Source organism: Pan paniscus, chromosome 5, assembly GCF_029289425.2.
Source record: "Pan paniscus chromosome 5, NHGRI_mPanPan1-v2.0_pri, whole genome shotgun sequence".
NCBI classification, from domain to species: Eukaryota; Metazoa; Chordata; class Mammalia; order Primates; family Hominidae; genus Pan; species Pan paniscus.
Genome location: NC_073254.2, coordinates 64,129,179 through 64,149,978, shown reverse-complemented (window position 1 = coordinate 64,149,978; position 20,800 = coordinate 64,129,179).

The following is a 20,800-nucleotide window of genomic DNA, read 5'->3' as shown; positions in this document are numbered from 1 at the left end:
TAGGAAAAATAATGAAAATTACCATCCACTGACAACTTATTTTGTGACAATCACAACAGTGGAACATCTCCCACATTTTTCTATTTTTATTAATGTAAGTATTCTCAGCTTAAAAAATTATAAAACTCTGAAAAGTTTTCTAACTTGTCCAAGTTTTTCAAAACCAGTAAATTCCCAAATTGATATCTTAAGAGTTTTAACTTAAGAAGGCTTACCTCCTTACATAATTATCATGATTTGTCAGGAGAGAAAACTGAGGCACAAATTAGAGAAATTACTTACATGAAATGACAAGAAGGGTCAGTAACAAAACGAACCGACATTTGCTTTTCTCCGGTGGATTTAGACTCTGTATTCATATGTGTTCAAAAATGTTACACTCACCTTCCTCATATGGGACATAAATTTTGAATAATTTTTCTGATAATCTTCCTGTGTAAATGCTATAACACACATATATAAGATGACTGTGTTGAATATGCATCCTGTGTCACAGGAAGAGTCAAAGGTAACAAGAACTCATAGAATTTAGCTTCATCTGAGTATCATTCTAAAACTCAGAGCTAACCAGCCCCATCAGAAAGCATTCTCACACCATCCTCAGAGATTTCAGAAAATAAAAGAGGAAAGTTAATACTTGTAGGGCAGGAGATTTTTTACTTGGACATTTTTTTTTTCTTCAGGATGGTCCAGCAAGGGGCAGAATGGTTGTCTATTACTTGAGTGTTCTTAAAATAAAGTGTCTCCCAGACAATTCTATATGTTACCACATTAGTCTGCCCCATGTTTATACTCTAAGAAAAAAATTTCCAATAGCAACCTGAGATAGAAGAGGTTAGGAAAAGATAAAACTCTTCCTAGTCCCAGGATGTGCATAGCCATACCTTTTTATCTCACATGGTCGCAGGAGAGGTTTTCAGAACCATCAACTATTTCTCCCTATTCCCTAGCCAAATAGGTGATGACAACAGAAACAGGCACGATGTACCTGCAATCTTTGCTCCTATGGCATTACTATTGTAAACAGCAGGAGAACAGAAAGTTCTTGTACATTGGAATTAAAAAAGATGCAATTACAATTGAGCCAATGTAATCAACTGTGGTTTTAAAAAATCCTAGTAAGTATTTTGGAAAGAATTCAATGTTAATTTTAATTTTATTTTTATTTTAAATGCAGTTTCAAATAAAGAATCCCATATGCTATATATACACAGTTGCAGAAACAGAAAACAGCCAACTCATGCTAACTTTCCAGAGGAGCTCAAGGAATTTTTGCTTCATTCATAAAGGTAACATGAATAGCATTTTTATAAATGATGGACACTAATACCAGAATCAAACAAAGGATGATATTAGTTGAAAACTTCCTAAATTTATTATTTAAATAATCCTGGTCGTAACACATGGAGGTTTGGAGATTAACATAAAATCTATTTTCTTCAAATTGTGTATTTAATTTTAAGCACTATTTCATTTTCTCTCCTAGGAAGGTAATTTATTAAAAGGCACATTTATTTTCAATGGGTAAAATTTAAGTCATTAACTGACTATTCAAATGTATAAATAGTAAAATACTCCTTTGGAGTACACATTAAAATTAAAATTTTATAGCCAATCTTATGGCCAAACACAATTCTCTCAACTAAACAAAGAACCTTGGAGAAAAAGAGAAAATAATGTTTTTAAGGCCAAAAAAGCCAAAAATATTTTGCTGAGAATGATAGTTTCCAGCTTCACCCATGTCCCTGCAAAGGACATAAACTCATCATTTTTTATGGCTGCATAGTAGTCCATGGTGTCTATGTGCCACATTTTCTTTATTCAGTCTATCATTGATGGGCATTTGGGTTGGTTCCAAGTCTTCGCTATTGTGAACAGTGCCACCATAAACTTACTTGTGTATGTGTCTTTAGAGTAGAATGATTAATACTCCTTTGGGTATTACCTAGTAATGGGATTGCTGGGTCAAATGGTATTTCTGGTTCTAGATCCTTGAGAAATCGCCACACTGTCTTCCACAATGGTTGAACTAATTTACACTCCCACCAACAGTGTAAAAGAGTTTCTATTTGTCAACATCAGAAAACCAAACACCAGAAAACCAAACACTGCATGTTCTCACTCATAAGTGGGAGTTGAACAATAAGAACACATGGACACAGGGAAGGGAACATCACACACCAGGGCCTGTTGGGTGCTGGGGAGCTAGGGGAGGGATAGCATTAGGAGAAATACCCAATGTAGATGACAGGTTGATGGGTGCAGGAAACCACCATGGCATGTGTATACCTATGTAACAAAACTGCACATTCTGCACATATATCCTAGAACTTAAAGTACTATTTTAAAAAAACCAAAAATATTTACAGAGAGGCTGATATATTTTAAAGAATTCATTATAATTTCTATTACTTTATTTAAATAACAAATACACTTGTATGGGTCATGTACCATCTTTAAAACAAAATTAAATGTCATTTTAAAAGAAGCTACATTTCATATTTTCAGAGCTTAGCAAGATAATTTCTCTCTTAACAGTTCGTTGAATGTTTTGATATAGTATCTGTAGAGTAAAATGCATAGTACAGTAATTATATAGAAAAAATGTGACTTTTAAAAATGATAATCCACTCCACTTTAAAATTCTAATATCATAATGTCCCAAAACACTTTATTTAGTTAAATGTAATCTTTTGCTGTGCAAACTATGCCCATCTTATTTTTTAAAGGAAGACAATTGCAGGCAGGCAGTAAAAACAGATGGAGGGAGTGAAGGAAGCTTTCTTTTTCCTTGTGGTTCTTTGTCTTTGGTTCTGTTTACATGCTGGAGTCCTCCCAAAAGGGAGGAAATAAGTTAAAGAAAGATAAAAACTTAAACACAGTGAGAAAATAGCCAATACTAGGCAGTTCTTTTTATTGGAATGGAAACATGTTCTTAAATGAGTTGTCATAATGATATGACACACATGAGTGATGAATGATAAAAAACCATTCCAATAGGATTCTTAAAACTATCAAATTTAGAATGCCACAGGAATTTTTTTAAATTATGAAAGCCATCTTGATGCAGAATTCAAATTGCAAAACTTCTTTTTTTTTTTTTTTTTAAGTTTCACAATCCCTTGCTCCACTGCTGGTGACAGTTTTTCCTAATGTGAGACAGTGGTTTGTTGAAAATTTTTATTTTCTTCAGAAAAAAATTCTAAACTGAAGGAACGGAGTGACACCAGCAGCCTGCTTCCATGGGATTATCTGGGCTTTTGAAATAAAGGAGCCATTAATGGAAGCTCTGACAGGTGATAGAAACAGAGCTGTCATTAACAAAGACTACGTCCAGAAGGTGACAGGGGGTGCTTTATTTTGCAGCCTGAGACAGTACTATTATGAGAAAAATGTGCTAAATTAATTATTGACAAAATGCTGAGTTATGTGAGTATTTTAACCTCTGCTTGTGATCAGAAGATACCTCCAGCTATTTTGAAGGTATATGGAGCAAATTGCTGTCAGGGGAGGGGAGTTTAAAGTTGTGGTAAATTATATAGAACATGAAATTTGCCATTTTAATCATTTGTAGATGTATAGTTCAGTAGCATCAAGTACATTTGCATTGTCATGCAGCCACCACCATCAACCATTTCCAGAACTTTTTCGACTGCCCAAACTGAAACACTATAGTCATTAAACAATAACTCTTCATTCCTCCTTCCCTCCAACTCCTGGCGACCACCCATTTTCTGTCTGTATGATTTGACTACTCCAGATACCACATCTAAATGCAATAATATACATACAAAATTGTTCGTTTGCGCTGGCTTATTTCATTCAGCATAATGTCCTCCAAGTTCATCCACATTGTAGTGTGTCAGGATTTCATTCCTTTTTAAAGTTACATAATATTCCATTGTATGTAACACCACATCTGCTTATCCACTCATGCATCAATAGATATTTGGGTTGTTTCCACTTTTTGACTTTGTAAATAGTGCGGCTAGGAACATTTGTGTGCGAATATATGTTCTAATTCCTGCTTTTATTTCTTTTGAGTACATACCCACAGTGGGATTGCTGGATCGTGTTACAATTTCATGTTGAATTTTTGAAGAACTATCATATTAAACTTACCAACATTCCATTTTTAATTTTTTATTTTCCAAAGTGGCGGCACCATTTTACATTCCCTCCAGTAATGTGTAAGTGTTCTAATTTTCCCACTTCCTCACCCACACTTGGTATTTTCTGGGTTTTTGTTTTGTTTCATTTTGCTTTGATAATAGCTACCTTAAAGGGTATGAGGTAGTATCTCATTGTCGTTGTGATTTGCATTTACTTAATCATTAGTGTTGTTGAGCATCTTTCATGTGCTTATTGGCCATCTGTATGTCTTCTCTGGAGAAATGTCTAAAATCCCGTGTATTTTTCAACTGGGTTGTTTGGGATTTTGTTGTAGATTTGTAAGAGTTCTTTATATATTCTAGATATTAATTTATCAGAGATGAGTTGTAAATATTTTTTCTCATTCCATGGGAAAAAAAAATCTGTTGATAGTGTTCTTTGATAGACAAAAATTTTTATGAAATACAATTTATCTATTTTTTGTCGTTGCTGCCTGTGCTTTTGGTGTAATCCAAAAATGTATACATATTATAGCCAAATCTAATGTCATGAAACTTTTCCCGTGTTTTCTTTGAAGTTTTATAGCATTCTAGCTCTTATATTTAGTTTGTTTTATATGGTGTTACATTTTAATTTTATATAGGGGTAAGGGTTCAACTTCATTATTTCATATATGAGTATCCAGTTTTCCCAATATCATTTGTTGAAAGATTGTCCTTATCCCATTAAATGGTCTTGGCACCCTTGTTGGAAATCATTTGCCTATCTGTGTGAGAGCTTATTCCTGAACTCTATTCTTTTCCTTTGGTCTATATGTCCGTCATGATGCCCGTACCATCTTGTTTTGATTATTGTAGCTTTGTAAGTTTTGAAATCAGGACATGTGATGCCTTCAACTTTGTTCTTTTTGAAGACTGTTTTGACTATTCAGAGTCCCTTGAGATTTTACATGAATTTTAGGATGAATTTTTCTATTTCTGCCACAAACATCATTGAGATTTTGATTAGGGATTGCGCTGAATCTATAGATCACTTTGAGTATTACTGACATCTCAGAAATATTGTTGGCCAATCCATAAATACTGATATTGTGAAGCAAATTCACTATGCACTTGTTACCAACTTGTCTGAGTCCAGTGAGACAGAACACCCATACACATAACAAGTTACATGAGACAGGCTTATTATTACTTACAAATAGGCAGGAAGGGACAACGGAAGCCTGGGAGTCATTACAACCCAGGCTCCAAGGCTCAGGAAAGCTGCCTGGGGGAAGCCGGAATCTTGTCAGAACATAATCCATTTGTACCGCGGCTGAGAGGCCCAGGAGAGTAGTTCATCTTTGGTTTTACACTCTAAGGGTAATAGAATTTGTGAGGCTAAAACATTGAAGGACATCCTGTTTCTAGAGGATACTGGAACAGAGCCTTCCAGTCACTTCCTCCTATATTCGTGTGTTGCATTCCCAGTACATTCTACAGTTATGCTTGAGAACTACAAGTGAGAATAGTGGAAGAACTGGGTTGGTTCCAGGCTGCCTGGAGAAGTTTCCTGTGGATATCTTTCCATTTATGTGTATCTTCTTTAATTTTTTTCAGAATTGTTTTGTAGTTTTCAGTGTACAGTCTTTTTTCTTCTTGGCTAAGTTTATTCCTGAGTATTCTTTTTGATACCATTTAAATGGAATTGTTTTCTTAATTTCCTTTTGGTATTGTTCATTTTTGGTGTATATAAATTTAATTGATTTTTTCCATGTTAATTTTGTGTCTTGAAAGTTTACTGAATTTATTTGTTAGTTCTATATGTGTGTTCTATTTTTAGGGTGCTCCACATGTAAGACCATGTCATCTTATGAGATAATTTTATTCTTCCTTTCCAATTTAGATGTCTTTTATTTATTTTTCTTGCCTAACTTCTCGATTAGGTCTTCCAATACTATGTTGAATAGAAGTGGCAAGGGTGAGCATCTTTGCATTGTTCCTGATGTTAGCAAAAAAGCTTTCAGTCTCTCATCACTCAGTATGACGTTAACTATAAGCTTTTCATATATAGCCTTTGTTATGCTGAAGTAGTTTCCTTCTATTCCTAGATTTTTAAATTTTTTAATAAAAGGGAATTAAATTTTGTCAAATGCTTTTTTAAATGAATAACAATACTTATTTTTGTCTTCATTTTATTTATGTTTCATATTATACTGATTAGTTTTAGTATGTTGAACTATTGTTGCCGTCCAGGAATGAATCCCACTTGATCATGTTGTATAATCCTTTGGCTGTACTGGTGAATTTAGTTTGTCAGTATTTTGTGCAGATTTTTGCATCAATATTTATAGATGTATTGCTCTGTAGTTTTGTTTTCCTGATGTGTCTTGTTTTGCTTTAGTATCAGGATAATTCTTTATAGATAACTATTTTAATAGCAGCTCTTTCTTAAATGTTTGTAGTAAAATGTTTGAACGTATATTATTGGGTATCAAGTAATTATATAAGTAGTTTTCTTCTTATTTATTATTATTATTATTTTTTTTCCAGGCAGGGTCTCACTCTGTCACCCAGGCTGGAGTCCAGTAGCACTATCTCGGCTCACTGCAAACTCCACCTCCCAGGCTGAAGTCATCCTCCCACCTCAGCCTCCCAAGTACCTGGGACTACAGGTATGCACCACCACGCCTGGCTAATTTTTGTATTTTTTCTAGAGATGTGGTCTTGCCATGGTGCCCAGGCTGGTCTCGAACTCCTGAGCTCAAGCAATACGACCACCTCAGCCTTCCAAACTGTAGGGATTACAGGCATGAGCCATTGCACCCAGCAGTGGTATTATTTTCTAAATTTAATAGCTAATGGAAACTAACCATGGAAATTGTATGGGAACTGACAGTCTGATTTAATGCCCAAAGATGCGGGACCCTTGGTGCTGACTTAATTCTCTAGAAACGTCCAAATTTCCAAATGCCTAATCAGATATAGTTGTAGGTAAAACAATTCAATTAATAAAGTTTACTTTAAATCCTCTCTCTCTCATCTCTTAAAAAAAAAAATCCTTCTCCTTTTCAGAGGCTCTCTCATCTGCCTTGTCTCAACCAGTTACCTGGGAGCTTCAGGGTTCCAGTCCCACATCTTCTAGGTCCCTAAGAACTTGTTGGGAAATTGTTGGCTGTATCACCCCTCCCAGAGATATTTTTTACAGTCTTTGTATTGGCAAAGAACATGAACAGGCACTTCTCAAAAAAAGACATACAAGCAGCCAACAAGTATATGAAAAAATGCTCAACATTACTAATCATTCTAGAAATGCAAATCAAAACTACAATGAGAAACCATCCCACACCAGTCAAAATGATCTTTATTTAAAAAGTCTAAAAATAACAGATGTTGGTGAGGTTGCAGAGAAAAGGAAAAGTGTATACATTGTTGGTGGGAATGCAAATTAGTTCAGCCACTATGGAAAGCAGTTTAAGATTTCTCAAAGAACTAAAAATAGAATTACCATTCCAGCCAGCAATCCCATTACTGGGTATATATTCTGTATATGTGGGATTGCTGGGTATATACCTAAAGGAAAATAAATTGTTCTACCAAAAAGACACCTGCACTCATATGTTTAGTGCAGCATTCATCATAATAGCAAAGACATGGAATCAACCCAGGTGTCTATCAATGGTGTTACATACGTGCTATAAAATTCTATGCAGACATAAAAAAAGAATGAAATAATGTCCCTTGCAGCAACATGGGTGCAGCTAGAGGCCATTATCCAAGGCAAATTAATACAGAAACAAAACCAAATACTGCATGTTTTCACTTATAAGTGGCAGCTAAACATTGGGTACATGTGAACATAAAGACAGAAACAATAGACAATGTGGGACAATAGACATTCTGGGAAATATTGTAAATAATTCATGTGGTGACAGAAACAAAGAAACAGAAATAGAATCTGTATAAATCTCAAATGCACAGAAAGTTATTTCCACCTAAAAATACTTTTTGGCAATTCATGAAGATAAGAAAAATATTAAGGTTTTGTTGTTAATTTCTATCATTAGCTTTATTAAATTTTATAGACTTTCTTTTTAACTCTATTGTATTTTGGATAGTGACTTTTTGTTTTCTAATCTCTCATTAATTTCATTTTTTCTACTATCATTACCACATAGATATTTATTGAACACATACTACATCATAATAATGTTGAAGAGTTGTATAGATTATCTAGTGACAAATAGGTTTGGCCTCTTTGGTAAAAAATCTTACAGTCAAGTTTTGGTATACCTTAACTCAAGAAGATATGAAGGTTGGGGTGTGCAAGTGGCAATTATAATAATCCTTTTCTGAACAGTTACCTGTGATTTTTATGCATTTAAAATTAAAAAACATGATATTTTGGTGTAAATTATTTTGCTATGTAAATTGCCTGTCAATGGGTTAATACCATGTGAAAAATAACATATTGGTAAGTAAAAATAAAACTATCTTTGCAAAGTTTTATTTCTAAAGAACATGGGCAGAATTTTTGTCCTTTGAGAACTGAGATCCTGGAAAGAACTTTCCCAAATGCCCACACTACCAAATTTAGTTAAGAATGAACATGTTTAAAATACAATCTGGACAATATTTGCCTTTTCTCCTGATATAGAAGGTAAAAACTGTTCAACAAAGAGAAATGTTTATAAATTTCCTGCTGTTGCCTCCAAAAATTGTGCATGTAAAATATTTTGCTATACAGCTAAAAGTAAAGGGCTTATCATTTTAACCCAATAAAAGTTCTAACTGTATTCAGGGAAATAGTATCATAGGAATGTGAGGAGAGTATTTAGGGTGTCCTCTTGAGACTTTTTGATAATTCCTAAAATTAAAATAACCTGCTAGAGATAGTCTCCAGTTCTTGACATTTTACCACAATCTTGTTTCAGAATTATAATAATTCAACCTCTTAATTGGAAAGATAAAAATTTAAAGTTCAGGGTTGCTGACTCTAAAATATCACACAGCCAGATAGTATCGGTGCTGAAACTCAAATCGAAATGTTCCAGTTCAGAACTTTTCTAATTATACCCATCTATCTGCTGCACATTTAGAACTGATATTCATTTTCATTAGCATACGGGCTTAAGGAGGATAAAATTGCATGTTGATAGCAAATTGATAGTTGAAAGTTACACATTGATAGTATACTTGTCATTAATTTTTCAAAAATGTCAAAGATCATAAAGGAAGATTCTGCTTTATACAAAATCTATCTCTTTGCTGTTGAGCATTTGAAGACTCTTTAGAGCGAGTCTTCAGTGCTGTCAACAGAAGATAATGTATTAGCCTGTGATCTGAATGATGTTTAAAATCTTCTCTCCAATAGTATGCCACTAGATGTATTGTTTTAAATTTAAGCAGGAAGTGTAGGCAACTACAATTTTTAGAGGAAGTAATTTCTTTTCCAACCAGTTTACTGTTATTTCAGCTGTTTCAATTCAGCTTAGCAAATATTCATTGAGTGCATATTTTATAAGAATTGCAAAGATGAACATGACACAATTTTTAGATCACAAATTTATCAGCAGCTAAGAAACAATTTTATATATAAATATATAATATATATGTGCACACATATGATGACATCGGTCTTTCTGATCTGTTCTGAGAATAACATAAATTTTAATTTTTGTTTTAAAATATGGAAATATGTAATAGAATTATTTTAAGCTCTAATAGGGTAAATATTGATGGCTGTAAGCCATGTAAGCTAAAGCTCTTTGAATCCTCACTAATTTTTAAAAGTATAAAAAGGTTCTGAAACCAAAAAGTTTGAAAACCGCTGCCTTAAGGCATTCATCATACATAAGAAGGTAACCTCACTTTTATGCATCTAAGATAAGAGAATAGAGAAAATAGTCCCTCAAATAATTTTCTGTCTTCTTCCAGAAACACAGAAATACAGTGCCATTGTTTGCCAGAATGGAGAATACAATTTATTTCAAAAAACTTTCTAGCACGTGGCTAATGTTCAAGAAATATAGTTAGGAAAAATATATTGACTTGGAAAACAAATTAAATTAAGAAAACAAAACCTGATAAGAAAGAGTGTGCTTCAGAACTTCTAACAATCCAAAACATACCCAGGTGTATTGTGGATTTATCACTGCAAATTACATATACTAAATTTATTCTCATGGTTGAGGGAGAAGTCATGGGAGGATGTAAGCACATTGAGATCTGAATGTACTGTTCTAGTAGCTATCAATCTTGAGTATGAATAAAGATTATGTGAGCAATTTGTTTAAAATTCATGTTTGTCATCTTCAGAAATGTTAATTATGTAAGATCTAGGAATCTGTACTTTAACGAGCATCCCAAATGTTGCTGATGTAGGTTCTCTATAGATCATACTTTGGGAAACACCGTACTTAGCAAAACTGAGATAATAGTTTAATAAGATCGTGAGACTCAAATGCTGAAAAAAAAGTTATAAGTTGTGAAGGATTATTACTTTTAGTGTTTGTATCTAAGAAGAGGTAAGTACTAGACTGACATCAAAATGATGATGATGATGATCATCAGTGTACTTCTCATTAGGGAAGAATAATGAGATGAGTTGTTTGTGAGGGCATTTGTGGGGTTAAACTGAGTGACAGAGGCTCTGCAAGGAGGAAGGCTACTGTCGCTGCTTGTTCCTGGGAGATGACAAACCAATCACTCTGGGAGAGGTGCAAAATAATTGCAATTGTTAAAAACCGGGTTTTCCCCCTCTTTTAAGCATGTCTCTACTCCATCTGCTGCTATGTGTGTTCTCTGTTCTTCATTACTCCATGCAACAGGTAGGATCTATGAATATAACACAGAAAAACAGATTGACACTGTCTCTTCACAAAGCCCCCTGAATGTGTGGGAAGCCCCTATAAATGTCTTGTCATCTCCTAATTCTTACAGCATACTTTATTAATCTGTGAAGAGAAATAAGAAGAAAGCTGTCAAGAAAGAAAGGACGAAAATGTACAAATTTATATTTTAAAATAGCAAGCAAAATACATATGGCCTACATATACACAAAATATATGCAACACACACACACATATGTATACAGAGTACTATGAAACTAGTTAAATCTAGTAGTAAAGTATAGATTTAAATCTAGTACTATACTTTAGTACTAGATTTTAAACCAAGTATTCAGAAATTCTACCTGAAAGGAGTAATTTTACATCCCTGGCTTTCTGCCTCCTTTCTAGCAATGATGTTCCTATTTAATTACTTGATAATTCCAAATTGTCAGTTTTATAAAATGTGGAATATAAACCCAATGGAATATCATTCAGTTTAAGGTAATCCTGCCATTTGTGACAACATGGATCAATGTGGAGGACATTATGTTAAACGAAAAAAGCCAGACACAGAAAGAGAAATACTGGATAATTTCACTTACATGTGGAATCTAAAATAGTCAACACCATAAAAGCAGAGAGTAGAATGGTAGTTGCCAAGGGAGAGAAGGAGGAAAAATCTGGGAGATGTTGTTTTAAGGTACAAAGTATCATTTAAGCAAAATGAGTAAGTTCTGGAGATCTAATATATAGCATCGTAACTATAATCAACCATGCTGTGTTGTATGCTTGAAATTTGCTAATAGGGTAGACCTTAAGTATTCTCACTACAAAAGAAAAAGAAGAAGAAGAAAGGAATTGGATATGGTGAAGAGAGACAGAGAGAGAGAAAGAAGAAAGAAAGATAGAAAAGAAAAAGAAAAGAAAGGAAAGGAAAGGAAAAGAGAAAAAAGAAGGGAAGAGAGGAGAAGAGAAGGGAAGGGAAAGGGAGCGGAGGGGAGGGGAGGGGAGAAGGGAAGGGAAGGGAAGGAGGAAGGGAGGGAGGGAAGAAGGAAGAAGGAAGGAAGGAAGGGAGGAAAGAAGGAAGGAAGGAAGATTACTTTTAGAGAATAGGTTATCTAAAAATGGATTGAATCATGATGACCTAAACTTATTTTTTTGAAGACTTAATGGCTATTAATTTTAAAACCAAAGCTGGGCACGGAAATAACTCACTGAATATCCCAAAATCTTATAATATATTTAAAGACAGCCATTTACCTACTGCTTTACTCTAACAAGAGCTTGGGACTATCTCATAACTTTCAAAGCCTGAAAGAATGGTAATACTGAATAAAATGCAGAGAATGCTAAATTTAGAGCCAGAAGTCTTTGCCCTTTCAATTATCCATTACCTTTTTCCTTTTTGAAATAAGAGTCAGTAAAATTCCCTGCACAGAATTGCACAAGAGAAAAGGAAAACTACAAAGTGCTTTTAAAATGAAAGGTATACTTGGTACTAAAGGGCACTGACAAACTTTCAGGAGTCCTGAGATAAGTTGCTGGTCTTCTTCCTTCTTTCACAATGGCAAAAAAACTGTTTGAGTGTAGGAATAACAGTGCTATTCTATAAATATTGATTAAGTTGAGGGCTGTAAACGACTGTAGCTAGAGCTAGATTAAGGAAAAAATGTCTTCTGCCTAAACAAATAGAATTGCATTTCATGGTACTCAAGATACAATGGTTATGCCAAAATTTCCTGTATATTTGGTTCCAGAATAAAAGATGGTCAAAAGGAAAGGGGTGCGTAAAGGAAGGTGCACTTTCTGTCCAAACACATGTTCTCTGAGTGTGGAGTCATTCAAAATCAGAGTGGTAATATAGCATCATGATTATGGGAAGAGGCTCCAGAGACTATTCAATGAGCTCAAATTCTAATTCCAACGTTTACTAGCACTGTGACTTAGGTCAAGTTCCTTAGTTTCTTGGGCCTTGAGTTTCTTTATTTAAGAAAAGAGTAAAATAATGCCTAGTATATCAAGTGATTGGGAGGATTCAGTGAAAGAATACAGGAAAAGTGCTTATCAGCTAACAGAGTTATAAATGCTCAATAAATTATCATATTATTCTTAAACTTTAATCTCACATGGCACTGGTTGTCATTTCACCTTGAAAAACAGTTTCCTCAGGCAACCTTTTATGAATGGGCAATGTCCCAAGGCATCTACAGTCTGTAGCGTTCCTACAAGGAGGAGTGTTTTTCATAATCAATGTTATTAAATAATTATTCATGAGTGGTATTTAAAAGTCTCTGAAAACTAGATCTGAGACAATCTTGCATCAAAGCAAGTTCTATGATTCATATCTGAATAGACAAAATATAGAGAAAATTGTCATATCTGAATAGACAAAATATAGATAAAATTGTGAAGATTATTAAGTCAAGAACTACTTACCTTGTGCTCTGTTTCAGAGGTTTTTATGCTGAAGTTCATGGGAAGGTTACTCTGAAAGATTCATGAATCCTTTGATAGTGCATGCAAAATACTGCAGATATGAATGTTTGACAATTTCTCATGAAAAGCAATTAAACTTTTCATTAGATTCTCAAAAGGCTCTATGACACAAAAAAGGTTAAAAAATCTCTGGCCTAGCCTAATTTTACAAATTTTCCCACCTGTGTCAGTATTGGTGTAAGCAATAGTGCTGAGAAATGCAAAAATGTTTTAGCATTCCTTGGAATGCTATACTTATTATCTAGTTCAACATGAGCAAGATAAATGCATAGCACATATTCTGCCTCTCAAAGGCTTTAAACTGAGTTAGAACACTAAATATATACACAAAATAATTAACTATATCAAGTGGTTATGATTAAATGTTAAAATTGAAGGAAAATATAAAAGGGGTAAGGGTGTAGTAGGTCATTGAAGGGGATGAGGAATGCAGCACAGCCATCCCTTGGTGTCTATGGGGATTTGTTCCAGGACCCATTCAGGCACCAAAATTTGCAGATGCTCAAGTTCTTATGTAAAATAACCTAGTATTTGTATATAACGTATGCACATCCTCCCATAAACTTTAAATGATTGCTAGATTGCTTGTAATATCTAATACAATGCCTACACTTCATTTCATTTGCATAGATTCAACATGGAATTTTTTTCTTAATATTTTCAAATCCACAAATGCCAAGCCCACAGATACAGAGAACAGACTGTAATTAGGAAAGCTGTTGCAGAGGAGAAAAATTGAGTGGGGACAATGATAAATAAATGGAAGATAGTTTTTTGAGAGGACAGTGATGGCCCTCTTAGACAGTAGAAGTAAAGATTTAAATCCAAAACAAAAGTCACTGGAAAAAAGAAGTGACTCTGGCCTAGCTTAATTGTGAGGAGCATAATTAAGGTATGTATAATGATTTGACTAGGTAGAGAAGATCTAGATTTTGAGGAGCTCATTATAATACTTAATAACTTTTGGCTTAAAATGTTAAGGAGCAGAAGTTGCTGAACACAAGACTTGTAAAGGGGAAAAACAGTATTTAAGAGAATAGAACATGGTTGGAATGTGAAGAATAAACAATTATTCCTGAGAGAGGGAAGTCTGGAGTAAGTTAAGAGAGTGGCATTTTTCAGGAGTGTTCATAATTTATCCAGTATATAATGTATTATGCAATACATTTATGTGTTTCTGTAAGGTTTGGAGTTCTCAAGCTGCTATATCAGTTCAGAGTATAGCAGATACATGTAAGATGGCAAACAGTTCATCAGTTGAAAGACAACTTGACTGTAAGTGATGGCAGTCTCCAAGGGACTGTATGCTGCAGATCACTAACAAAGCCTTGAAAAAAGGCCTTTTTGGAGGAGGATGTGTAACTCTCCATTGATTTCACACACATCCAGGAGTCAAGCAATACCAAAAAAAGCCTTGTCCCAACATTTGATATCATCCAGAATAGTAAAAGAACACTACTGTTCTGTCTGTGAATATTATGTGGCATTATCCAAAAGTCACCTTGCCTTTCCTCTCAAGTCCCCCACCTTGACAGAATATCAGCTTTCAGAAGATTAAATTATCATGTGTTCAAAAGTTTAAAAACAACCATGAAACTAAGGTTTTAAACCATCTCTTTTTTTTCTGCAGCTTCAAATGTTTTAATAACTTCATTCATCTCTTTCTCCTGCCTTGCTTACTTTGAGTAATAGACCACTGTCTTGCACCTTTTCAAAGATTATTCTCTACCTTTATATCTTGATCACATTAGGACTATAAGCCATCAATAAGCACCCCAGCACCTCCTACTCTCAGTATCTTCCCTTTTGAAAAATTTTCCTCTCCTCCTACAAATATGCTGATTCTAATATTCCATTATTCTCTTTATTTTCATTGCCATTTAAAAGAGTGTGCACTTAGTGTCTCTACCTTCTTATTGATCATGTCTATCTTCTTCCTGGTTTCTTACCCCATCATTATCATCGTATTGATGTTTCCAAATTTTTTGATAAAAGGAACATACAACAGTTCTCTTCTTGTAGGATGATGGCATATAAATCCCACAGGAAGGAAATATGACAAGGAGGAAAGATTTCTCATACAATCCATGCCAAACATTATGTATTTGTGCATAACCTTTCTATACTTGAACATTTCCTAAGTTATTTACTTTTCCCAAAAGACTGAATATCTTTTCTGGAAAATGCATACGTATCACCCAAATTTCCTTAATTTTAAGTTAAACTTTCTCAACTTTAAAATAACCTATCTTAAGGGGTGGATACAGAGGCGCAATTCAACCCACAACAGCTGGTTTTCCTTCCTCTTTTCCTCCCTCTCTTTCTTTTTTTTTCCTCTCTTTTTATCTTTCTTTTCTTTCTTTCTTTCTTACTTGTTACTGAAAGCAATTTCTTCTCCCGTAATCCCTGCCTCCCAATGCTGCTATCTCTCTGTTAGCTGGGCTTGTGGGTAAAAACAGTGAGTCACAGATTATAATTATGTTGATCCTTTCAACTGGTTTAGTAAATTGAGTTCAGCAGAGTAAATTCTGAGTAAATTACTGGTTTGTTTAAATTAATCAGCCAATTTGGGCAAAAAGGTCAATATGGTTGTAGATATAAACAAATATAATTTTAAAATAATAATGTATTTACCTTTTTGATAGTTCTCTTAAATAATGAATTTGATTTTCTTTAACTTTTAAGTTTTCTGATAGCTTGAATAAATTAACTAAACTTGGTAGGAACCTGACACAGTCAAAGGATGAAGAATTCTGATGTTTCCATTCTGATTCTCTGTTGTTGTTTTTGTTGTTGTTGTTGTTGCTGTTGTTGTTGTTAGGAAACAAAACAATATATTTAGCCTCTCATTTTCAACTTAAATTGAGGATAACTGTAGACCTTGATGGGGAAAAGATAAACTCATAAATAACTATTTGCTAGTTATAGATCTGACAAATGGACTTTTAAAATATTAATCAATGGTACATATAAGCAAGAGCAGTTTTTGTTTAGTAAATCTGTGCTCCCTGATTTTTATTCAACTTACAAATTGTCCAGAAACATTTCACTATTCCACGTGGCCCTTGTATTTCTTTTCCAAGTAGTTGACTCTCTTCCATACTAGCTAAAAGCCAGATATAGAGATTTATTTGCTTAAAATAAAAAAAAAGCCATCTATTTTGGTGATATTCCATTCGCCTAAATAACAGCCATTATCATCCATTGTTGTATCAATGATGATTCAGTCACATGGTGACTTGCATCTAAAGGGGTCTGCCATAAATGTACTCATTAACTTAAAACAATCTGTTTTCTCCCAGTTCAAGAAACACAATATGTTATGTATTCACAAGCCTAAATATTAAAGAGTAACTTCCTGTGTTTGCCTACAGGTATAATAGGTACACTGTTAAATAGATGATTAATTAAGGTGTACTGCAAGCCATGGAGCTGTTTCAAAGTTAGGCACATCCCTGGGCTAAAGAAGGCACATAAAGATCTTTAAGTATTTTTATGTGACTTCATGATTTTAGTTCCAAGGCCTTTCATTTTTATCACCAATGAGAAATAAAACGTCCTTTTGAGTTAGAGTTTGCAAAAATTTTAGCTTCTTTTTATATCCCTACTGGTTCCTCTAATATATCAATGTTTTTAAATGTTTATGTCTTCATTAGTATAAAAATAATGCATCTAAGTTTAAGAAAATTTGAAAATATAAAAATATAAGAATCACATTTATTATTATCCATAATCCTACCACCAAAAAATTATAATCAAATTGATCACTGGTATGATTTTCACCCTGTGATTAGAGCCATTTTTACAGACTGTGGGAACCAGAGCAAGTCAACCAGTGTGTTGACTTCTTTCATTCAAATATTTGAACATGGATAAAATCTACTTTATAATAACTGTACAGGGAAGCATTAAATGAACCACAAAAACTCTAAAGGAAGTGATCTTTATGAGCAAAAAGTAGAGGATGCATAATGGATAAATTAATATCACTTTTTCACATAAAACCTGAGGTTTCCTTTCAGTAGTTGAGAAGTTGGGTTTGAGTCAGATAAAAGGGAAAGAGTCTTAAGCTGATGCATTGTGTCAGCAGAAGCCACTGTAAATTGACAGACTGTTCTAGCCATAAGAATAGTCCAATGCCAATTTGACAGGGAGTCTCCACAGAAATTCAATCAAAACCAGAAATTGCAGTTATTACACCTGGATAATACCTGCTAATTTGCTTTTCCTACATGCAAAATGATTGTGAAACAAAATTACTGAATTCAAAAAACTTAAAAAACATCAACAGACAAAATTTTTTGTTTAGCTTAACATGACTTTCTTTTCTCCAGAAGTGTGTGTTTATAGATAAACAATCTCTTGGTTCTGACTTGCAAAAACACCCAAATTCAACCTCTCTGAATTTGTTAAGGAGGAGCAATATCATATACTGCAGCTTCTTTTCCAATACAGAGGAAGTCCTCAATAAATGTTTTGAGTGAATAATGAGATTACAGGGGGTACAGAGATGATACTGAATCACCAAGCTTCTTAGTTACAAACTGCAGAAATGAAATATCTATGGAGAAAATGGCATTTTGGGGGAGGGTACCAGGAAGCTCACAAAATCGACTTCAGCCTTGAAACCCAAAGTCAAGAAACAAATCCTACCAAAGCAAGCTGATGTCACAAGCAAATAATACCATAAGAATATTCTAGTTTATAAAAATGCCACTACTACTGTCACAAACATGCCCCAAGTTTTCAATTCCCATGCATTCTGCATAACTGCCTTCAAAATTCTCTAAGTTCTAGATATGAGAATCCAACTGATCAAGCCGAAGTCATAGACTTTAACCTGGCAAGTGGCTGGGGACAAGGATTGGAAATATCTGCCCCAATGTGAGACTCAACAGTAGGAAACAAGGCTCTTATTTTAAAATTCCTTCAAAATAGAGTCTTGGATGTGGGTAGCCAAAAATGACAAAATAAAAGTAATATTGCACTTACTGTGTCCCTACTGTGTCTCAGGCTTTGTTTGTAATTTTTTACTCAGTAACATTATGATCCTTACTGTGACTTCATTATGACTCTGCAAAGTCATTATTATTTGTATGTTTTAGAGAATAAAACCAATTACAGAATTTGTTACTTGCCCAGATTCACACATCAAGTCAACACTGTAGTTAGGATAGGAAACTAGGCAGTCTGGATTCAAGGTCTGAGGCCCTAAGCATTGATCTATACTGAAGGCTCCAAAATACTCCTAAACATCTCCCTTTCCTGCTTGTTATAATCCCTGAAGATTCAGCATGCATGGTTGTAATCCTCTAATAAAAACCTTTATTGATCTATCAAAATATTCATACAAGTGACCCATCTATACCATGAAATATGTTTACCACCTTTAAAACTAAAAAGGTAAAACTGATATTCCAAGACACGTGGTGAAGTTTTTGAAGTATTATAACATTGATATTATAAAATCAGAAATACGTATATGAGAACATATTTATGTATAAATGTTTAGAGGGAGACCAGAAAGATGAATATCAAACTATTGCCAGGAGCATAAGAGTGAATGGGTGGACATTCATACTCACTTTACATAGTTCTGTACAGTATGAATAAGTTAAAAAAACTTTAGATTTTATCATCTAAAAACTATGAATATATGTAATTATTTATATTTCTATTAGGAGAAGCAGTTTTTCTAGGATGTAAGTAATACCTGAAAGACAGTAGAAAAGCACTAAAACCAATTTAGCTGAAGAAAAAGAATGACACAGTTTTAGAGTCAGACTGACTGACTTTCATTTTAATGTGGATACTGGAATTTTCTAAATGGCATTAGACTTCAACAGCCATTTCATGTCTTAGTTTTCCCATTTGTATAATGACAATAAGAGAAAAAAATAAAAAGCCCTATCTTGCTGCACTGTTTTAAGGATTATAGTTAGCATGGGTAAAGAGTCTGGCAGGTATCAGATGCCAGTAGATGTTAAAAATGCCACCAAATGCTTACTCTGAAGACACATCTGTGCCTAAGGCTCAGCAAGCTGAGGCATGCTGATAAACTATAGTGGGGAATGAGACCAAGTTCTGAAAAAAAAAAAAGAAATAAAGATCTGTCATATTTTCTGGGAAGCTCTTCAATTCCAACCTTATCTTTGAAAAGCAGCTTGCTCAAGACCATGTCTGACTTATGTGACTTCCCCTTCACTTAAGCTGTGTACTCCCATGGGCCCAACTGCCAGGACACTAATCAGGCGGGATCTCTCTGGAACCCACACACAGGTTTCTGCCCCCGCTCTCCTCCTCCACCACCTACCCCTTCTCTAGCTCCTTCTTCTCTTTTGTTCTTTATTTTATTTTGTGTAGTGGTTACCACAGTCATTTATTATTAGTAAAATTAGGAATATATATTTGGGACAAAATCCTCTCTTGGCAAGGCTGTGTAGAGAGAATATTTCAAAATTAAAACTCTTGTCTACCTTGACCAAGTAATGAAGATTGATGTCACCAATAGTAATGCATATTTATATTAAGTACCCCCGATAGGATGTGATGAGAAGGGCATTCCACCTCTGTAATCGTCAACCCAAGAATGTATAACCCCAGTCCAATTATGAGAAAATATCAGCAAACACCAACTAAAGAATATTCTACAATATATCTGACTAGTACTCTTCAAAAGAGTCAAGATTATGAAAGACAAGGAAAGACTGAGGAACTGTCATAAAATATAGGAGACTAAGAAATTGTGGTGACAAAATGCAGTGTAGGACCCAGGATTGCACTCTGGAACAGAAAAAGGATTCTAGTGAAAAGTCTGGTGTTTAGTTAATAGTATTATAACAATGTTAATCTCCTGATTTTTATCGTTATACTATGATTATGTTAGATGTTAGCATTACAGGAAAGTGAACATAGGGCAATAAGAGACTCTCTGTTATCTTTGCAATTCATTTGTAAATCTAAAATTATTCAAAATAAAACATTTAAAAATGTTGTCTGATTGCTAATGTTTTGGTTTTTTGTGGGTTTTGCAGTTGTTCGTGTTGTTTATTTGGTTGGTTTTTGAGACAGAGTCCCATTCTGTTGCCCAGGTTGGAGTGCAGTGGCATAATCACAGCCGACTGCAGCCTCCACCTCCCAGGCCCAATTGGTCCTCACCTCAGCCTCCTAAGTAACTGAGACCACAAGTGTGTGCCACCACTTTTTTGTTTTTCTTTGTATTTTTTTAGAGATAGGGTCTCACTATGTTGCCCAGTCTGGTCTTGAATTCCTGGGCTCAAGCAATCCTCTCACCTCAACCTCTCAAAGTGTTAGGATTATGGAGTGAGCCACCGTGCCTGGCTTGATTCCTAAAGTTGATGAGCTATAACCAATTTTGAT